An 18,993-nucleotide genomic window follows, 5' to 3' on the forward strand; every position below is an offset into this window, starting at 1 on the left:
CCAGCCAGCGCTGATGTTTTTAATGTACTGCTGAATGTGGTTTTCTATTTATTTTTTTTGTTTTAGGATTGATTTTGGCATCTATGTTTATCAGCAATATTGACCTGCAGTTTTCTTTCTTTTTTGTGTGTTTTTATCTGGTTTTAGAATTAGGATGATGCTGGCTTCATGAAAAGAGTTTGGGATTCTTCCATCGTCATCCATTTTTTTGGAATAGTCTGTGAAGGAAAGAGGTTAGCTCTTCCTTAAATGTTTTGTAAAATTCTCCTGTGACACCTTCTGGTACAGGACTTGAGTGTGCTGGGAGTTTTTTTGATTACTCCTTCAATTTCACCAGCAGTTATTGGTCTGTACAGGCTTTCTGCTTCTTCATTCAGTTTTGGAAGATTATATTTTTATAGAGATTGTCCACTTCACCTAGGTTTTCAAATTTCTTGGTATATAGTTGTTCATAGTAATTTCTTACATTCCTTTGTATTTCTGTGGTATCAGTTGTAATCCCTCCTCTTTCCTTTCTGATTGTGTTTACTTGGGTCATCTCTTTTTTTCTTGATGATTCTGCTTAAAGGCTTGTCGAATTTGCTTATCTTTTCAAAGAACCAGCTCAGATTTATTGATCCTTAGAATTGTCTCTTAGTCTCTATGTCTTTTAATTCTGCTCTAATCTTGGGTATTTCCTTCCTTCTCCTTCCTCTGAGCTGAATTTTTTTGTCCCTGTAGTTCTCTTATATGTAGTGTTAGATTGTTTATTTTAAATGTTTCTATCTTTTTTTTTTAATAGACCTGTATCACAATGAACTTCCCTTTCAGGACTGCCTTCGCTGTATCCCATAAGTTTTGGAATATTGTGAGTTTATTTTAATTTGTTTCCATGAACTTTTTTTATTTCTTCCTTGATCTCATTCTTGACCCATTAATTGTTTAGTAGCATGCTATTCAATCTCCTTCAATTTAAGTGCTTTGGAGTTTTTCCCATGATGTCGGTGTTTAGTTTCAGTCTCTTGTGGTTGGAGAAAATTCTTGATAAGGTTTCAATTTTCTTGAATTTGTTGAGGTTTGTTTTATGTCCTATCATGTGGTCTATCTGTGATGCTCCGTGTTCATTTGAAGAGAATGTGCATTTTCCTTCTTTGGGATGAAAAATTATATATATATATATATATATATATATATATATATATATATATATATATATATATATGATCACTTAAGTCCATTTCATGTAAGACATTATTCAATGCTGCAATATCTTTGTTGATACTTTGTTTGGAAGATCTATCTTTTTTTGACAGTGGGGGTGTTAAAATCCCATACTATAATTGTGTTGCTGTCAATATCTTGCTTAAAGTACTCCAAGATTTTCCTTATGTATTTGGGTGCTCCTATGTTGGGTGCCTATATGCTTATAATGTTTATGTCTTCTTGATGAAGTCTTCCCTTGAGTATTATGGACTGTCCTTCTGAATCTCTTTTTAAGGCCCTTTTTTTTTTGAGGTCTATTTTTTCTGATATGAGTACAGCTAGCCCACCTTTTTTCCCCTATCCATTTACTTGGAAATTTTTTCCAGTCCTTCACTTTCATTCTATGTAGTTTTTCTGTCCTGAGGTGGGTCTCTTGTAGTCAGTATATGTGTGGGTCATTTTTTTAATGCATTCAGCTACTCTTTGTATTTTGATTGGAACATTTAATGCATTAACATTTAAGGTTATTAATGACAGGAATTTGCTCATTCCCATTCTCACTCTTTTCATTCCTCTTCTTAGAGCAGTGCCTTCAGCATATTTTGTAGTGTTGGTTTGGTGGAGATTTATTCTATCAGTCATCTTTTGTCTGGGAAACTCCATATTTCACCTTCCACTTTAGTCGAGAGACTTGCTGGTTAGAGTATTCTTAGTTGCAGGCATTTATTTTTCATTTCTTGGAATATATCTTGCCATTCTCTCCTGGATTGGTGTGTTTCTGTTGAGAAGTCAGCTGATATTCTTATCAGAACCTTTTTGTGTGTTACTTCTTGTTTCTCCTTTGCTGCTGTGAAGAGTCCCTCTCTAATTTTAAAACTTGGCATTTTAATTATGATATTTCTTGGAGTAGTCCTCTTGGGGTTCATCTTCACTGGGACTCTGTGTGCTTCCTGAAGTTGCATGATTTTTCCCCTCTCTGGGTTTGGAAACTTTCTGTCATTATTTTTTCTAACACTTGTTCCTTTTTTTCTCTCTCTGGTATTTCTATGATTCGAATGTTGTTGCTTTTCATGTTATCTTGGAGTTCCCTTAAGCTATCTTCATATTTTTTTAGTCTTTTTTTGGTGCACATGCTCTACCTGGGTGTTTCTTTTCACTTTGTCTTCCAGGTCACTAATTTGTTCTTCTGCTTCATGCAGCCTGCTTGTAATTCCTTCTAGTGTGTTTCTTATTTCAGAAATTGTATTTTTCTTTACTTCCTGGTTTTTATTAATAGTTTCTATTTCCTTTATCATATTGTTGTAGTTCTCACTCAGGTCCTTGTAACTGTCTGTGAGTTCCTTGAGCATCCTTATAAATATTATTTGGAATGCTATATCTGATAGTTGGCTTACCTCCATTTCATTTAGCTCTTTTAGTGTGGAGTCTTCCATTCCTTTTGATTTCAGGTTCTTTTTTGTCTCCCCATTTTAAGTGACTTATTTTTGTTTGTTTCTGCATTTTCTAATGTTCCATTTTGCTAGCTGTCTTTGTAGGGTGAACTTCTATGGGAGGAATTCTATGTGATTCAGTGTTGTGGTCTCTTTGATTTCCTTGTCTGGATGTTCCAGGTTTGCCCTTTCTTTTGCTTCTGTGGGCTCTCTTGTTGTACCTGTGTTTTTACCTGTTGGTGGTTCATTTGTTGGTGGGGTCTCTCTCCCATCAGGTATATTGGTGTTACCCAGCTCCCACCTACTCTTGTATGTGATCAGTTGCAGAGGGAAGGCAAATGTATTAAGACAGCAGGAGTGTATTCTATGGGATTTAAAGGACCAAGAAGTAGAAAAGAGATAGAATATCTTTTAGATAAGTATAGCATCAACCATGATATTTCACCCAACTAACCACTTTTTATAAAAGGTGAAAAAGAGATAAGGCTCTTGTTAGAGGGGAGAAGGATTGTGAGCTGTATATAGAAAATAGAGTGCTTGTGTGAGGTTAAATGATGGGATATAGTGAGAGTAAAGGATAGAAAGTAGGCATAGTGTATGAGAGAATAGTAAACCAGAATACTAATAAAACTCTGGGCTAAGATCAGGGAGGGATGCTGTGTAGTATTTACAATTATATGAAACAACAATTATTAAAAATAATACTTTATAATTTACAATTATATGAAACAACAATTATTAAAAATAATTTAAAAGAATAATATGACAAGAAATATGTGATCTGAATTATAAGAATAGAAAGTACACAAAAAAGAGTAGTGTGTTGTTGGAACACAAGTGAAGTGAAGGAAGGAAATTTAAAATATAATATGAAAGAGAGAAAAAGGAAAACCAGTCAAACAATGCAGTTAAAGAAAAACATGAAGTAAAGAAAGCTAAACAGAAAGAAGAGAAATAAAAAAACTAACAAATTATAAGAAGTAAAAATAATGAAAAATAATAATACAAATAAACAACAACATGAAAATTCTCTAGAATAGCAAAGTGAAATTTGTCTCAGTTTTTCAGTTGTTGGGATTAGCCTTGTGATCCTCCTTTGGGTCTGTCTCTGGACCTTTCACAGCTCCATGTCTTACTGTCTCACTTGAGAAAAAGAAAAATCCTCCTGACTTTCAACCTGCCAAGCAAGTTCTGCTGATCTTCTTAAATGCTGCAGGTTGAGGGGAGCTGGGCTTCACTTTTCTCCCTTCCTATTGTTTTGTGAGGATGAAGGCCAGGTTTGGGCCACACTAATCAGTTGCCCAGCCTTCAGCCCAGGACTTACCAAGCCCCCACTGTTCATCTGTGCCAGGCCAGTACCTTTAATCCACCAGTTGTGCCACCTGTGAGGTGCACCTATTAGGGGCAACTCACACACCCTCTTCTCGCTCTTTGCTGGCCTAGGTGCTGCTTACTCTCAAAGTCTCTTTAGGGTAGTTCAGCTCCCCCACTGAATTCAGTCTTTCTGGGGACTGCTAACTCCCTGAACCCTGCTGCTTTTATCCTAACAGTTTGTGTGCTGCACTACCTCCTTCCTTTTCATGATCCTGCTGGGGCAAGAGCCAGCTGTGGTGCGAGAGTTCCTTCAACAATGACTGAGAGCCCCCCCACCTTTTTTTTTTTTAGTAAAATCCTCTTGTTTAAGCCTGCCATTGTTAATAGGTGCCTGGCTTTTAACATAGCCCAACTTTCTAACCAGAGACTCTCTGGGTCAGGGTCTGTCATGGCCCAACTCTTCTCCCTTCTCCAGGAGTCACCTGGCTCCCCAGTTTCTCTGATAATGACCTACTACATCCACAGTACCATCCAGTAAACACCATCTCTGTGCATTTCCCACTTCATCTTCATTCTCCCCAGTGACTTCAAGCATCCAGTTTTATCATATTTTTGTTCTGTCCTCCCTGTTTGGTAGGGGAGAAAGCTGCTGATTTGGCTCTCCTCCAAGGATCCAGGACAGGGGCCACAGCAGCTTTTGTCCCTGCACAGGTCCCAGGGACTTTACTGTCCTGATGCAATCTCTTTACTGTCTGTTTTTCAATGTTCTCTACAATTTGGTCTCAAAAACTTCATGTAAGCTGGGATTCTGTTGGCTATTCACTCTGTTCCTCAGAAGATCGGTTAGGTGTTCCACCTGTGTGCAAGGGGAGGTGATCTTCATTCCTACCTACCTTGCCACCATATTCTGACACTTCCTTCTTGAAACATTTTTATGTTTTGGGCAAACTTCCAAAAAATCAGTTCTATGTGAATTTTTATTTTTTCCCCTCAAACTCACTTTGGATTTTCTATAGGGTGCCTGGCTTATTTGAAAAAAAATTGACTGGGGATAAGATGGCAGTGTTGTTGTTAGGAGTGTAACCCCCTTCCTCTATGCAGGGGAGAGAAACTTGAGGATCCGCAGAGGAACAGAGCAAGGGGCTTACTATATCGCAACATTTATGAAAACAGGACATCACAAATTATAGCAGACATTGAAAAATCCAGACAATAAGGAGACTGCTTCAGGATAAGAAGGGCCCAGGGATCAGCTTGGGGACCAGGGAGGTTGCAGCCTCCAGGCCTGGTTCTCCCGGGTCTGCCTCAGGGTATCCGGGAGAGCGGAGTCACCACTCCCTCCCTGGACAACAAGGATTGAGCAGCACCAGGGGAGGCCTTGTTGTTTGAAGGCAGAGAGAGGGGAGTGATACTGAGAGACAGTCAGACAGGGGCTGTGAGCTCCCACGCATAGCCCTGGGAAGAGTGAGTGCCCCAGCCTATGAGACCAAGGGCAGCCTGGCCATTTGCCTACACCCCCAACCCAGTGAGAGTGTGGTTCTGTGGAAGACCCAGACCCCACAGCTCTGAGCAAGGAAAGGACGCGGGTGTTTGTGGGTTTCTGGAGCTGCGGTGGTGAACTTGGGGGAGCACATGCGTGTGCCCCTTCAGGATTCCAGACTCTCACACTGTGAATCAGGAAAAGAGGCTGTGATTCGCAGGTTCCTGGAGCCTGCAGCAGGAAAATTCAGGGAAAGGCGCAACCTCTCTCAATCTCTGGAGCTTAAACCATGAATCCAGAAAAGATGTGGGTGCTTCCCAAGAACATAGAGGCTGCCCAGGTGAAATTTAGAGGAAGGACGTGACCCCTTGCAAATCCCCAGAGCTTGCACTGCGAAGGCGGGAAAGATCCGGGTGCTATGCAGGACCCCAGAGCTCAGGAGACTGAGGCAGTGAGCTCTGGAGGGCGTGCTTTGGAGCACACATACCCACACCCAGGGTTCTGCGGGAAGGCATCAGATTGGCTCTGAGGAGAGTGTGCTGTTAGCCCTGGGGACAGTATGCAGGAGACTGACTGAGTACTGACTGGGAAGAGTGAAAAGCATTCCAGTTGGCCCTCAGCTTGCTGAAGCCAGCAAGACCAGAAAAACTGGTTTGGCCAGTTAGAAACCAACAAGAGGGGACTTTTTTATTTTTGGCTGTTGTTGTTGTTTGATTGTTTGATTTTACCTTGTTTTTTAAGTAACTTTTTATTTTTTAATTCTTATTACTTTTATATCTCTCAATTCCTTATGTTTTCCTTCCTTTCATCCTAGTGCTATTCCTTTCACACCAAATTGATCTCTCCTGTATTCCATCTTCTGTTTTTTTTCTTTTTTTTTTGAGCCTGCAAGTTACTGCAAATTTGTATCATCTTTTTCTCACTTTTCTGACATTTTATAATTTTAATAGTATTTTGGTATTCTTTTTCTTTCTGTATAATCTTCTTTGCTTGGCTGGTTATTCTGTCATTTGATAGGTTCCCCCTCTCATCTTAGTCACAGTGTGTTGATAATTTACTGTCCTTCATTGGTGTTCCATTAGTACACCTCTCAAGGTTCTACACTCCTTATTCTTGTTATCTAGATCTCATAGATTCTTCCACATGATTGTTGCTTTAATATTACTGTAAATAAGACCTAGTTCATACAATTGTAAATACTACATAACACACCTCCCAGATCTCAGTGTACGTCACAATTTCCTGAACTTGATTATTGTGGGGGTTGTCTTTATTCTTTTACACACTACTCCTATTTACTAATCTTTATTCCCACCCTACCTCAGAAACTGACCTCCCACAGCCTCACAGCTTTATACATCCAACTAACAATCCTTTCCTCCCCAATATGAGTCATATCTCCTTTCCATCTATTCTAAAATGTGGCTAGTGGGGTGGAAGATCACAATTAACACTATACATAGTTAAAGGATCTCCCATCTCTTATCTAAAGGCTGCTACTGTAAATATCATAGAATACTGTCTTGCTGTCTTAAACCATTTTGCCTTAACTCCTCCAACTGGTCACAAAAAAGAGTAGGGGACTCTCTACTCTGTGAACACCAGGATACATGAAGGAGATTGCACCACTGAATCTCACAGTATTCTACCACAGAAGTTCACACTATAAATACAGGAAACCAGAATACATCAATTTAAGAAACAGAGGCTAACAAGAAGAATCTCATGAACAATGAGAAGACAAAGAAATAATCCCCAAATGAAGGGAAAGGAGGAAGCCTCATAAAGAATGCTAAATGAAATACGGGCAACTCAACTATCAGATACTGAGTTCAAAACAATGATTATCGGGAAACTCAATGAACTCACAATGAGCTACCAGAAACTACAGGGAAGCTACAATGATCTCACTGCAAACTATATCAACATGAAAAATGAAATAGAAACTATCAACAAGAGCCAAGAGGAAATGAAGAATACAATTTCTGAACTGAAGAACACAGTAGAAGGAATCAAAACCAGGATTGATGAAGCACAAGACCGGATTAGTGAATTGGAGGAAAAAGTAGAAAAAAAAAACACCCAGAAAGAAAAAGAAAAGGAAAACAGGTCAAGAAAGAATGAAGAGGTATTAAGAGAAATGCAAGACAATATGAAACATAATAATATTACTATAATAGAGATACCAGAAGGAGAAGAAGAACAGTAAGGGATAGAAAACCTATTTGAAAAAGTAATGAAGGAAAATTTCCCTAATTTGATGAGAGAAAAAGTCACACAAATTTAGGAAACACAGAGAGCCCCAACCAAGAGGAACCCAAGCAGGTCCACCTCAAGACACATCATAATTAAAATGGCAAAATTTCAAGACAAAGAGAGAAACTTAAAGGCAGCAAGGGAGAAACAGGAAGTGGCATATAAGGAAGCCCCAATAAGGCTAACATCTAACTTCTCAATGGAAACATTCCAAGCCAGAAGAGAATGGCAAGAAATATTCTAAGTAATGAGAACCAGAGGTCTGTAACCAAGGCTACTTTACCCAGCAAGACTCTCAATCAAGATAGAAGGCCAAATAAGAAGCTTCCTAGACAAAAGAAGTCTAAAAGAATACACCTCCACCAAACCAGCTATGCAAGAGATGCTAAAGGGGCTGATTTAAGGAAAGGAAAGAAAAGAGAGAGAGGCAGAGAGGAACACAAGTACAAAAATGGCAATGAATAAGTACCTATCAATAATAACCTTAAACATAAATGGATTAAATGTTCCAATCAAAAGACATAGAATAGTTGAATGGATAAGAAAACATGATCCACACATATGCTGCCTACAAGAGACCCACCTCAGGACAAAAGACCTGCACAGGCTGAAAGTGAAGGGCTGGAAACAAATTTTCCAAGCAAACAGGAAAAAAAAAAGAAAGCCAGGGTAGCAATACTCATATCAGACAAAATAGACTTCCAAAAGAGGGCCATAAAGAGAGACCCAGAAGGTCACTTCATAATACTCAAAGGAAGAATCCACCAAGAAGACATAAATATTGTAAAAATACCTGCACCCAACATAGTAGCACCCAAAGACATAAAGAAAATCTTAGAGGACTTCAAGAAAGATATTGACAGCAACACAAGTATACTGGGGTATTTTAACACACCACTGTCAAAAATCGACAGATCTTCCAATCAAAATATCAACAAAGATATTATGACATTGAACAATACCCTAGATGAAATGGACTTAAGTGATATACACAGAGCCCTCCATCCCAAAGAAGCTAAACACACATTCTTTTCAAATGTACACGGAACATTTTCAAAGATAGATCACATGACAGAACAGAAAACAAGCCTCAAGAATTTCAAGAAAATTGAAATCATACCAAGCATTTTCTTGGATCACAAGGGACTGAAGCTAGAAACTAACCCCAAAGGGAAAAACCTAAAACACTCAAAATCATGGAGATTAAATATCATGCTATTAAACAATGAATGGGTCAAGAATGAAATTAGGGAAGATATCAAAAGGTTTCTAGAAACAAATGAAAATGAACTCACAACAACCCAAAACTTATGGGACACAGCCAAAGCAGTCCTGAGAGGGAAGTTCATAGCAATACAGGTCTACCTAAAAAAGATAGAAACATCTCAAACGAACTACCTAACCCTATGTCTATAAGAATTCAAGGAGCAACAACAAAGAAAGCACAGAGCAAGTAGATGGAAAGAAATAACCAAGATCAGAGCTGAATTAAATGACATAGAGACTAAAAGCACAATTCTAAGGATCAATGAATCCAAGAGCTAGTTCTTTGAAAAGACAAACAAAATTGACAAGCCTTTAAGCAGATGCATCAAGAAAAAAAGAGAGAACCAAATAAACACAATCAGAAATGAAAGAGGAGAGATTACAACTGACACCACAGAAATACAAAGGACTGTAAGAAATTACTATGAAGAACTGTATGCCAAAAAATATGAAAACCTAGGTGAAATGGACAAATTTCTAGAAAAATATAATCTTCCAAAACTCAATGAAAAAGAAGCAGAAAGCCTGAACAGACCAATAACAGCAAAAGAAATGGAAGCAGTAATAAAAAAACTAATACACAAAAGCCCTGGAGCTGATGGTTTCACAAGAGTATTCTACAAAATATTTAAGGAAGAGCTAACCCCTGTCCTTCACAGACTATTCCAAAAAAATCCAAAGTGATGGAAGACTCCCAAACTCGTTTTATGAGGCAACATCATCCTAATTCCAAAACCAGATAAAGACACAACAAAGAAAGAAAACTTCAGGCCAATATAGCTGATGATCATTGACAATAAAACCCCCAACAAAATACTGGCAAACCGCATCCAACAATACCTTAAAAATATCATACACCATGACCAAGTGTGATTCATTCCAGGGATGCAAAAATGGTACAATATTCGCAAGTCAGTAAATATAATACATCACATAAACAAAAGCAAAGGCAAAAAGCACATGATCATATCAGTAAATGCAGAAAAAGCATTTGATAAGGTACGGCACCCATTTATGATAAAAACATTCAGCAAAGTGGGAATAGAGGAAGCATTCCTCAACATAATAAAGGCCATGTATGAGAGACCTACAGCCAACATCATACCCAATGGGAAAAAAATTAAAATCTTTTCTACTAAGATCAGGAACAAGACAAGGCTGTCCACTTTCACCACTTCTATTCAATACAGTACTGGAAGTTTTAGCTACAGCAATCAGACAAGAAAAAAAAAAGGCATCCAAATCAGAAAGGATGAAACAAAACTGTCACTGTTTGTAGATGACATGATAATGTAAATAGAAAACCTTATAGACTTGGGCAAAAAGCTGATTGACTGAATAAATGAATTTGGAAAAACAGTGGGATACAAGTCAATATCCAGAAATCAAAGGCATTTCTGTACACAAACAATGAAACAGCAGAAGCAGAAATCAAGAAAAAAAATACCATTTGAAATAGCAAAAAGAAAAATAAAATACCTAGGAATAACCTAACCAAAGAGATAAAAGACCTATATTCAGAAAACTACATAATACTGAGGAAAGATATCAAGGAAGACACAATCAAATGGAAACATATACCGTGTTCATGGATTGGAAGAATTAATATCATCAAAAGGTCCATACTACCCAAAGCAATTTACACATTCAATGCAATATCTATTAAAGTATCAATGGCTTATTTCACAGACATAGAACAAACACTTCAAAAATTTATATGGAACCATAAATGACCCCAAATAGCTGCTGCACTTTTGAGAAAGAAGAACAAAGTAGGAGGGATCACAATACCTGATACTATACTACAAGGCCACTGTAATCAAAACAGCCTGGTACTGGCATAAAAACAGGCACATGGACCAAAGGAATGGAACAGAGAGCCCAGAAATAAACCCAAGTCTCTACAATCAATTAATATTTGACAAAGGAGGCAGCAACATAAAATGGAATAACAATAGCCTATTCAACAAATGGTGTTGGGAGAACTGGATAGCTACGTGCAAAAAAAATGAAACTCGAGCACCAACTTACACCTTATACAAAAATAAATTCAAGGTGGAAAAAAGACTTAAATATAAGCTGTGACATGATTAAAGTCCTAGAGGAGAATGTAGATAGGGAAATCTCAGATTCTTCACGCAGAAATTTTTTTACTGACATGTCTCCTAGAGCAAGGGACATAAAAGAAAAAAATAAACAAATGGGACCTCATCAAAATTAAAAGCTTCTGCACAGTTAAAGAAAACAGTATCAAAATAAAAAAAGAACCAACTGTATCAGAAAACACATTTGCTAATAATACCTCAGGAAAGGGTTTAATCTCCAAAATGTATAAAGAATTTACATGACTCCACTCTAAGAAGACGAGGAACCCAATTTAAAAAATGGTCAAATGACTTGAACAGATACTTTCCAAGGCGGACATACAGAAGATCCAAAGACACATGAAATGATGTTCAATATCGCTAGCTATCAGAGAGATGCAAATGAAAACCACAATGAAATACCACTTCACACTGGTCAGAATGACCATCATAAACAAAGGAACAAACAACAAGTGTTGGAGAGGTTGTGGAGAAAAGGGGACCCTAGTGCACTGTTGGTGGGACTGCAGACTGGTACAACAACTATGGAAAACAGTATGGAACTTCCTCAGAAAACTAAAAATGGATCTGCCTTTTGACCCAGCAATTCCACTGCTGGGACTATATCCTAAGAACCCTAAAACACCAATACAAAAGAACGTTTGCACCCTAATGTTCATAGCAGCACAATTTAGAATGGCTAAGTGCTGGAAGCAATCTAGATTCCCTTTCAGTAAATGAATGGATCAAAAAACTATTGTACATTTACACAATGAAATTCTATGCAGCAGAAAGAACGAAGGAGCTCCTACCCTTTGCAACCGCATATATGGAACTGGAAAGCATTATGCTAAGTGAAATAATCTAGTCATTGAAAGACAAATACCATATGATCTCACCTTTAACAGGAACCTAAACAACAAAACAAAGAAACAAGCAAAATATAGTCTAAGACACTGAAATAGAGGACAGGCTGACAGTGACCAGAGGGGAGAGAAGATGGAATTTCAGGGGAGAATAGTAAGCATTCACAGGAACAAATTTAAAGGACCCATGGACAAAAACTAGGGGGAGGTTGGTAATGTGAGGGAAGTGGGGAGGGATGGATGGACGGTTTGGAATGGGAGTAAAAGGGAGAAAACTGTACTTGAACAATGACTAAAACAAAAAATTTAAAAAAGAAAGTAGACACCCACAAAAAAATAATTTAATAATATGTTCACTCTCTGTAAAAAGAGAGATGATATACTAATTATGCTTAAATTTTATATTAATTACATGGGAAGCATTGTAAAATAAGAGGTGATGCTAAACCTTCTTTAAATTGTATTTTTATGGGTATATGTTACTCATATGTTTTCCAGAAATTATATAAAAATTCTAAACACCATATATCAGTCACAACCAGTTATCACCTTAAAATGTGTGTCACAAAGATCACTAAGTTTCCCTGTCAATTGCATGATAACTCTAATAAGATTTTTAACTATGGCAATTTAAGTGTGTTTTTGGTTATTTACAATTGTTTTATTCTGAATCTTTTGCACACATGGTCTTGCAAAAGTACTTTTTCTCAAAAAGACTCATGAAATATACTCTAGCAAGTACTGACAACTTTCAGATCATATCACTGAAGCGAATAAAAATTTACAGAATGTATGTTCTTCATTCATGTGGTTGCATCAGCAGCTCAGAAAAATCACCAGAGGCATTCAAATTGTAAACTCAGAAAATCTTTCAGGTGGTCACTGCCTGCCCTCACATCATCTGGAGATGACTCTAGCCCAACATCTAGAAATCTTTTCAGCTGGCCACTTACAGCACTCAGACTGGGATTATAGTCTGGTCTAATCACTAACTATTGTTTTTCTTTTGTTTCCATAGAAATATCTCTTTTTAAATACCTAATACAATCACTTGCACCATATAGTTCTAACGTTGGAGGCCCATCTGTGTTTAATGTCTCCTGAAATGAGGCACAACTCATTAACAGAACTGACCTAGTCTCAGGATGAAGAGAATGGCTCAATGAGATAGATATGAGGCAATCTACCAACTCAACAGGTTCAAACAGTTCCACAATCTTAGCCAAATATTTGAACAGCTTTTCAGGGCCTGCAAGATCAGAGACCAATTTTCATGGCTGGACTCCAAATTTGAGACAGTGGCTATGCACTGAATTTTACACTACTGTATGCATAATTATTAAAGAATTTTCTAATATAACCCTATTTAGATGTGTAATTTCTTGGTTACAATGTGCCATGCTCTTCACTTTCAACATATCTTCTATTTAGGCCATTAAAGTCTTTGCATAACTGATATCTAGGTATCACAGGGTGAATAGTAGGTAAGCCCCGACAGTTGGTTTTTCTTTTATTTATATATAAATAAATGCCTGTATATATAAATAAAAGAAAAACCAACTGTCAGGGTATATGTATGTGTGTATATATATGTTCAAGCACAGTCTTCTGCCTTTTACTCCCATCCCAGCCCACCCACCCAGCCCTCCCTTCCTCCTTCCCACTTCCACGTCCCCTTGTTCTTGTCCATGTGTCCTTTATACTTGTTCCTGTAAACCCTTCCCCTTTTCCCCCAAAATTTCCTCCCCTCTCCCTTCTGGTCACTGTCATCCTATTCTCTATTTCAGTGTCTTTGGCTATATTTCTCTTGTTTGTTTGTTTTGTTGTTTAGGTTCCTGTTAAAGGTGAGTTCATATGATATTTGTCTTTCACTGCCTAGATTATTTTGTTTAGCATAATACTTTCCAGTTCCATCCATGCTCACGCAAAGGGTAGGAGCTCCTACTTTCTTTCTGATGCATATAATTCCATTGTGTAAATGTACCATAGTTTTTTGATCCATTCATTTACTGATGGGCACCTAGGTTGCTTCCAACACTTGGCTATTGGGTTTTCTTTTTTGTAATAAAATATCTTGACAAGTTTTGATTGTCAAGGCATCTACTTCAAAGACGGCTATCTTAAATAAACACATTGCCAATCATAGAATGAAACAAAAGTCCAAGCTGCTTTACCCCTAGCTCCTTTGTTTCAGAAAGCTTTTTGAAAAATTCTTATGATTTTATTATTGTTGGCTTATGCCTATATTTTTATTGTTATTCAATTATAGTTGTCCTCATTTATCTCCCATTACTCTCCCCCATCCTACCCACCACCACCTCCCACATTCAATCTTCCCCCATACTGATGTCTTTTTCCATGGATCCTTTATACATGTTCCTTGATGATTCTTCCCCTTCTTTGCCCTGGTTATCCCCCTTCCTCATGCCCTCTGTTTACTAACAGTTCATTCTCTATTTCTTTGTCTATGATTTTATTTTGCTCACTTGTTTGTTGTTTAGATTACACTTATAGGTTAGATAATATGGTATTTGTCTTTCAATGCCTGGCTCATTTTACCTAACATAATGTTCTCCAATTTCATTCCTGCTGTTGCAAAGGGTAGGGGCTCCTTCTTTCTTTCTACTGTATAATATTTCATTGTGTAAATGTACCACAGTTTTTTTATCCATTCCTATACTGATGAGCATTTAGGCTGTTTTTAGTACTTGTCTGTTGTAAATTGCATTTTTATGAACATTGGGGTGCATGGGCATTTTTGAATCGGTATTTCAGAATTCTTAGGGCATGATCCCAGCAGTGGAATTGCTGGGCCAAAAGGCAGTTCCATTTTCAATTTTTTTGAGGAAATTCCATAGTTTTCCACAGTGGCTGCATCAGTCTGCATTCTCATCTACAGTGGACTAGAGTTCCCATTTCTCCACAACCTCACCAGCATTTGTTGTTTGTTGATTTGTTTCTGATGGCCATTGTGACCAGTGTGAAGTGATATCTTATTATGATTTTAATTAGCAGCTCTCTGATGGATAGTGATGCTGAACATCTTTTCATATGTCTTTGGGCTCTCTGTATGTCTTCCTTGGAGAAGTGTCTGTTCAAGTCCTGTGCCCATTTTTAATTGGGTTCTCTTTCTGGAGTGGAGTTGTGTGAGTTCTTAATATATTTAGGATATCAAACTTTTGTCTGAGGTATCATTGACAAATATTTTTTCCCACACAGTTGGATCCCTTTTCATTTTACTGCTGTTTTCTTTAGCCATGCAGAAGCTTTTTAGTCTGATGTAGCCCCATTTGTTTATTCTTTCTTCTATGTCCCTTGCTCTAGGGTACATGTTTGTGAAAATATTGCTGTGTGAAATATCTGAGATTTTCCTGCTTATGTTCTCCTCTGAGACTTTCATCATGTCAAAACCTATATTTAAGTCTTTTATCCATCTTGATTTTATTTTCTGTGTCATGTAAGTTCATGGTAGTTTCATTTTTTTTAATGTAGCTGTCCAGATATCCCAACACCATTTCTTTAAGGGCTATTTTTACTCCATTTTTATGCTATTTCAGAAATTTCTTGTTGACTTAGATAAATTGATCATTTGGCTACTTAAAATAATTTCTTCCCACACTTTAATTTCTGTTTTTATGCTTTAAATTCACCAATAACAAGTGAACCCTCACCCTGTGTGGTGTGGCTTAGTGGATTGAGTGTTGGCCTATAAACTGAGAGGTCACAGGTTTGATACCAAGTCAGATGTCAGGCCTGGTTTGTGGGCTAGGTCCCCAGTTAGGGTCACATGAGAGGCAACTGATCAATGTTGTTTCTCTCCCTGTGTTTTTCTCTCCCTTCCCCTCTACAAAGACAATGTTTTTTTGAAAATCTTAAAAAAAGTCAACTCTCAAATCTCTAGGCCCTTCCCCTTGACCTCAGCCAAGAGTCACAGTCTATCTATTATCTATCTATCTATCTATCTATCTATCTATCTATCTATCTATCTATCTATCATCTATATCTATCTCTCTCTCTCTATCTCCATCTCTATCATTTCTATTTCTATCTCTATCATCTCTTTCTATCTCTATCTCTATCATCTCTATCATCTATCTCTCTTTGTGACTTTGCTGTGTGGTCCCAGGCATGCTTTACTATCTAGGAACTGTGAACAATAAACATTCTCTTGCTCTCAAAGTTTTATGATGGTTACTATTGAGGGCATTTTTCAGTCATAAGAACCTCAAGGGATGGTGCAGTCACAACATGGGATCCAAAAGAGAAATGTGAATTCATATGACTACCCCCAGGCATTTCTAGCAAATGGCATACCACTAAAGAGGCATTTGCTAATGTCACTGTAACCCTTGTTGTAATTATGAAAAGAATTTATCAAGTGTCGCAGGTTCAATTCCCAGTCAGGGTACATCCCTGGGTTGCAGGCCATGACCCCCAGCAACCACACATTGATGTTTCTCTCTCTATCTCTCTCTATCTCCCTCCCTTTCTGCCCTAAAAATAAATAAATAACATCTTTTAAAAAATAATTTATCTTTTCAGTGATATCACTGCAAAGCTAAAGGCCAGAAATGCTAATGAAAGGGACTGTGTTTGGAAAACTCTGTCTTAAAATCAGATTTCTTTGAAATTAAGCAGAAACATGAATGTTTTAAAAACATTTTTTAGATTAGCTTTCAAAACAGAGGAAGAATAAAAGGAAAAAATCAATTGTTATGGTTAAATTTTATGTCAACCTTATAAGACTATGGTGTCCAATTGTTTGGTCAAACACTAGTCTAGATATTTCTATGAAGATATTTTGCAGATATGATTAACATCTGAAATCAGCTGACTTTAAGTAAAAGAGATTGCTCTTGATAATTTTTGGTAAACCTCAAATGGTGTAAGGACTTAAGAGTAAAAATGAGATTTTTCAGGAAAATAATTTCTACCTTAAGGTTGTAACACAAAATCTTGCCTCAGTTTCCAGCTTGCTAGCGAATCTGATAAATTCTGGACTTGCTAGACCTTACTAGCAATCACATGGGTCAATTTCTTAAAATATATCTATTATTCTATGTACATATATCTTATTGACTCTGTTTCTCTGGAAAACTCTGACTGATATACTGGTTAACTCAGCTAATGGATGAGATACACTTTCATAGAAATTTAAAGAACTGGACCAATGATACTTATGTGAAGTACTAAGTGAATCTGAAGGCCAGGATAGGGAGAAGGAGAACAATATTAATCCAATTGCTTTTGAGGGGAAAACTAAAAAGTTGTATCACAAACAGTAGTTCAGACTAATTGCATCTCCCTGTGAAGAAAAGAGAGGTCTCATGACAGACTGGAATAGTATCTTTGGTGGTGGGGTAAGATCCAAGAAACTACTATGGGGGGTGCTGTGCAAAGAGTACCCACAGTAAGAATGGTTGAAGGATTGCCCATAAGATTCTTAAAATCAACTGAGTGTGACTTTAGCAGTCTGGGTAGGGTGATCCTAATGTGTAGACAGGGCTAAGGACCACAACCTTAGCAATTAGGTCAGATTTGTCAATCAATTTCAGCAACCTAAACTTATCAAAGTTCTATTGTGCGATTTCCAGGTGACACAGACATTTTACACTGAAAAACAGGTTTTCTTCAGCTCCAAAGAAATGTGTTTTAAGAAAAAAATGTTAAAAATGCAAAGAGAAAAATAAATTTAAAAGCAAAGAAATGTGCTTGATAAGCTTAAGGAATTTAAGGGTACAGCAGAAGTAAGACATACTAGACATTTACCAAAGGCAACTTGGGTTGTGGACATTTTGATAGGAAGTGTCTTCTATTATTTCCTATCAAAATGTTTTCTTAGATGGAGTTAGCAATCTCAGGAAGAGAGAATGAACAAAGACTTTGCTTCAACAGGAGATGATTTGGACAGACTAGAGTTATTGATTTATATCTTTTCATGGGACACCATTAGGGCAAAATATAGTGGACTATGTAATAACAGAAAATGAGTGGTTCTTAAAAGCAAGGGGAAGCAAAAGAAAGGAAGGGGAGACACTCAGTGTGGCAAATAATACGTGTCCTATCATATTTAGGAAAGGTTAGGACCAAACCTAAGAGGCAGGTGAAGTAAACAACTTACCTGAACCTTATTGAAAGGCAAGGAGAAGAGTGAAAAATTCTTATTTAATTGTGACTGACCTACTATTTCTGAAATGAAAGCAGTGGTTCTCAAATTTTAGCCTGCATCAGTAACACTACTATGTAATAAATTATTATAAAACTGAGCATTTAAACCAATAAAAATTTAATAACTCACAATTTCTTTTGATCAGAAATCCAAGCACAGTTTAATTGGGTGCCTGTAGCTCAAAGTGTCTGTAAAATTACATTTAAACTGTTGTCTAAATATGCCATCTCAGTGAAGTCTTGATGGGAGTCAGTGGTGGGAAAACTGCTCCCAAGCTCCTTAATGTGGTTTCTGCAAATCCTGGTTCCTGTCATAGGACTCTCTGTGTACACTGCCTGAGTGTCATTATGTCACAGAAGCCAGTGATCTAAGGACCAGAAAGCAAGGGAGTGATCAAGGTAGAAGCCACAGTCTTCATAGACTTTATACTCTAGTTTTTAGCAGTGACACCTTATTCCTTCTGTAGGGGACCAATTTGTTTCAGTCTGGCAAATGTGACTCAGCTCTGCATGGAAAACCTACAGAAGTTAAGTGGTGAGCAGGAGCCAGACCTTCAAACTGAGTTTTCCCGTGGGAACCAGGCCTAGAAAATGCATACTGACTGTTATGGCTTGCTCTTGCTAAAACTCCATCACCCTGGTCTAAAACAACAAATGTGTATTGTCTATCTTCAAGGTAATTTCCAAAGCCTGTGTGAATTCACCCAGAGACAAAGCTAATCAGCTCGCCACCATTCTCCTCTGCATGTTAATTTCATTTCCATGATTGTACCTAAAATGTTGACAATATTCTATGTAATAGATAATAAATCTTTCTTTGATGTAATCCCCAATAAAAACAATAAAAGCCTGTCTAGGCAATGTTCAGGGCACTCTCCTTTTGAGAGAAAGAGTGGCCAAGGCACTCATAGGCTCTCTCTCCCCTTGAGAGAGTACCCATGCTGTTT

This window comes from Phyllostomus hastatus, unplaced genomic scaffold, assembly GCF_019186645.2.
Source record: "Phyllostomus hastatus isolate PE091 unplaced genomic scaffold, TTU_PhHast_1.1 phas_contig_17, whole genome shotgun sequence".
In the NCBI taxonomy this organism is placed as follows: domain Eukaryota; kingdom Metazoa; phylum Chordata; class Mammalia; order Chiroptera; family Phyllostomidae; genus Phyllostomus; species Phyllostomus hastatus.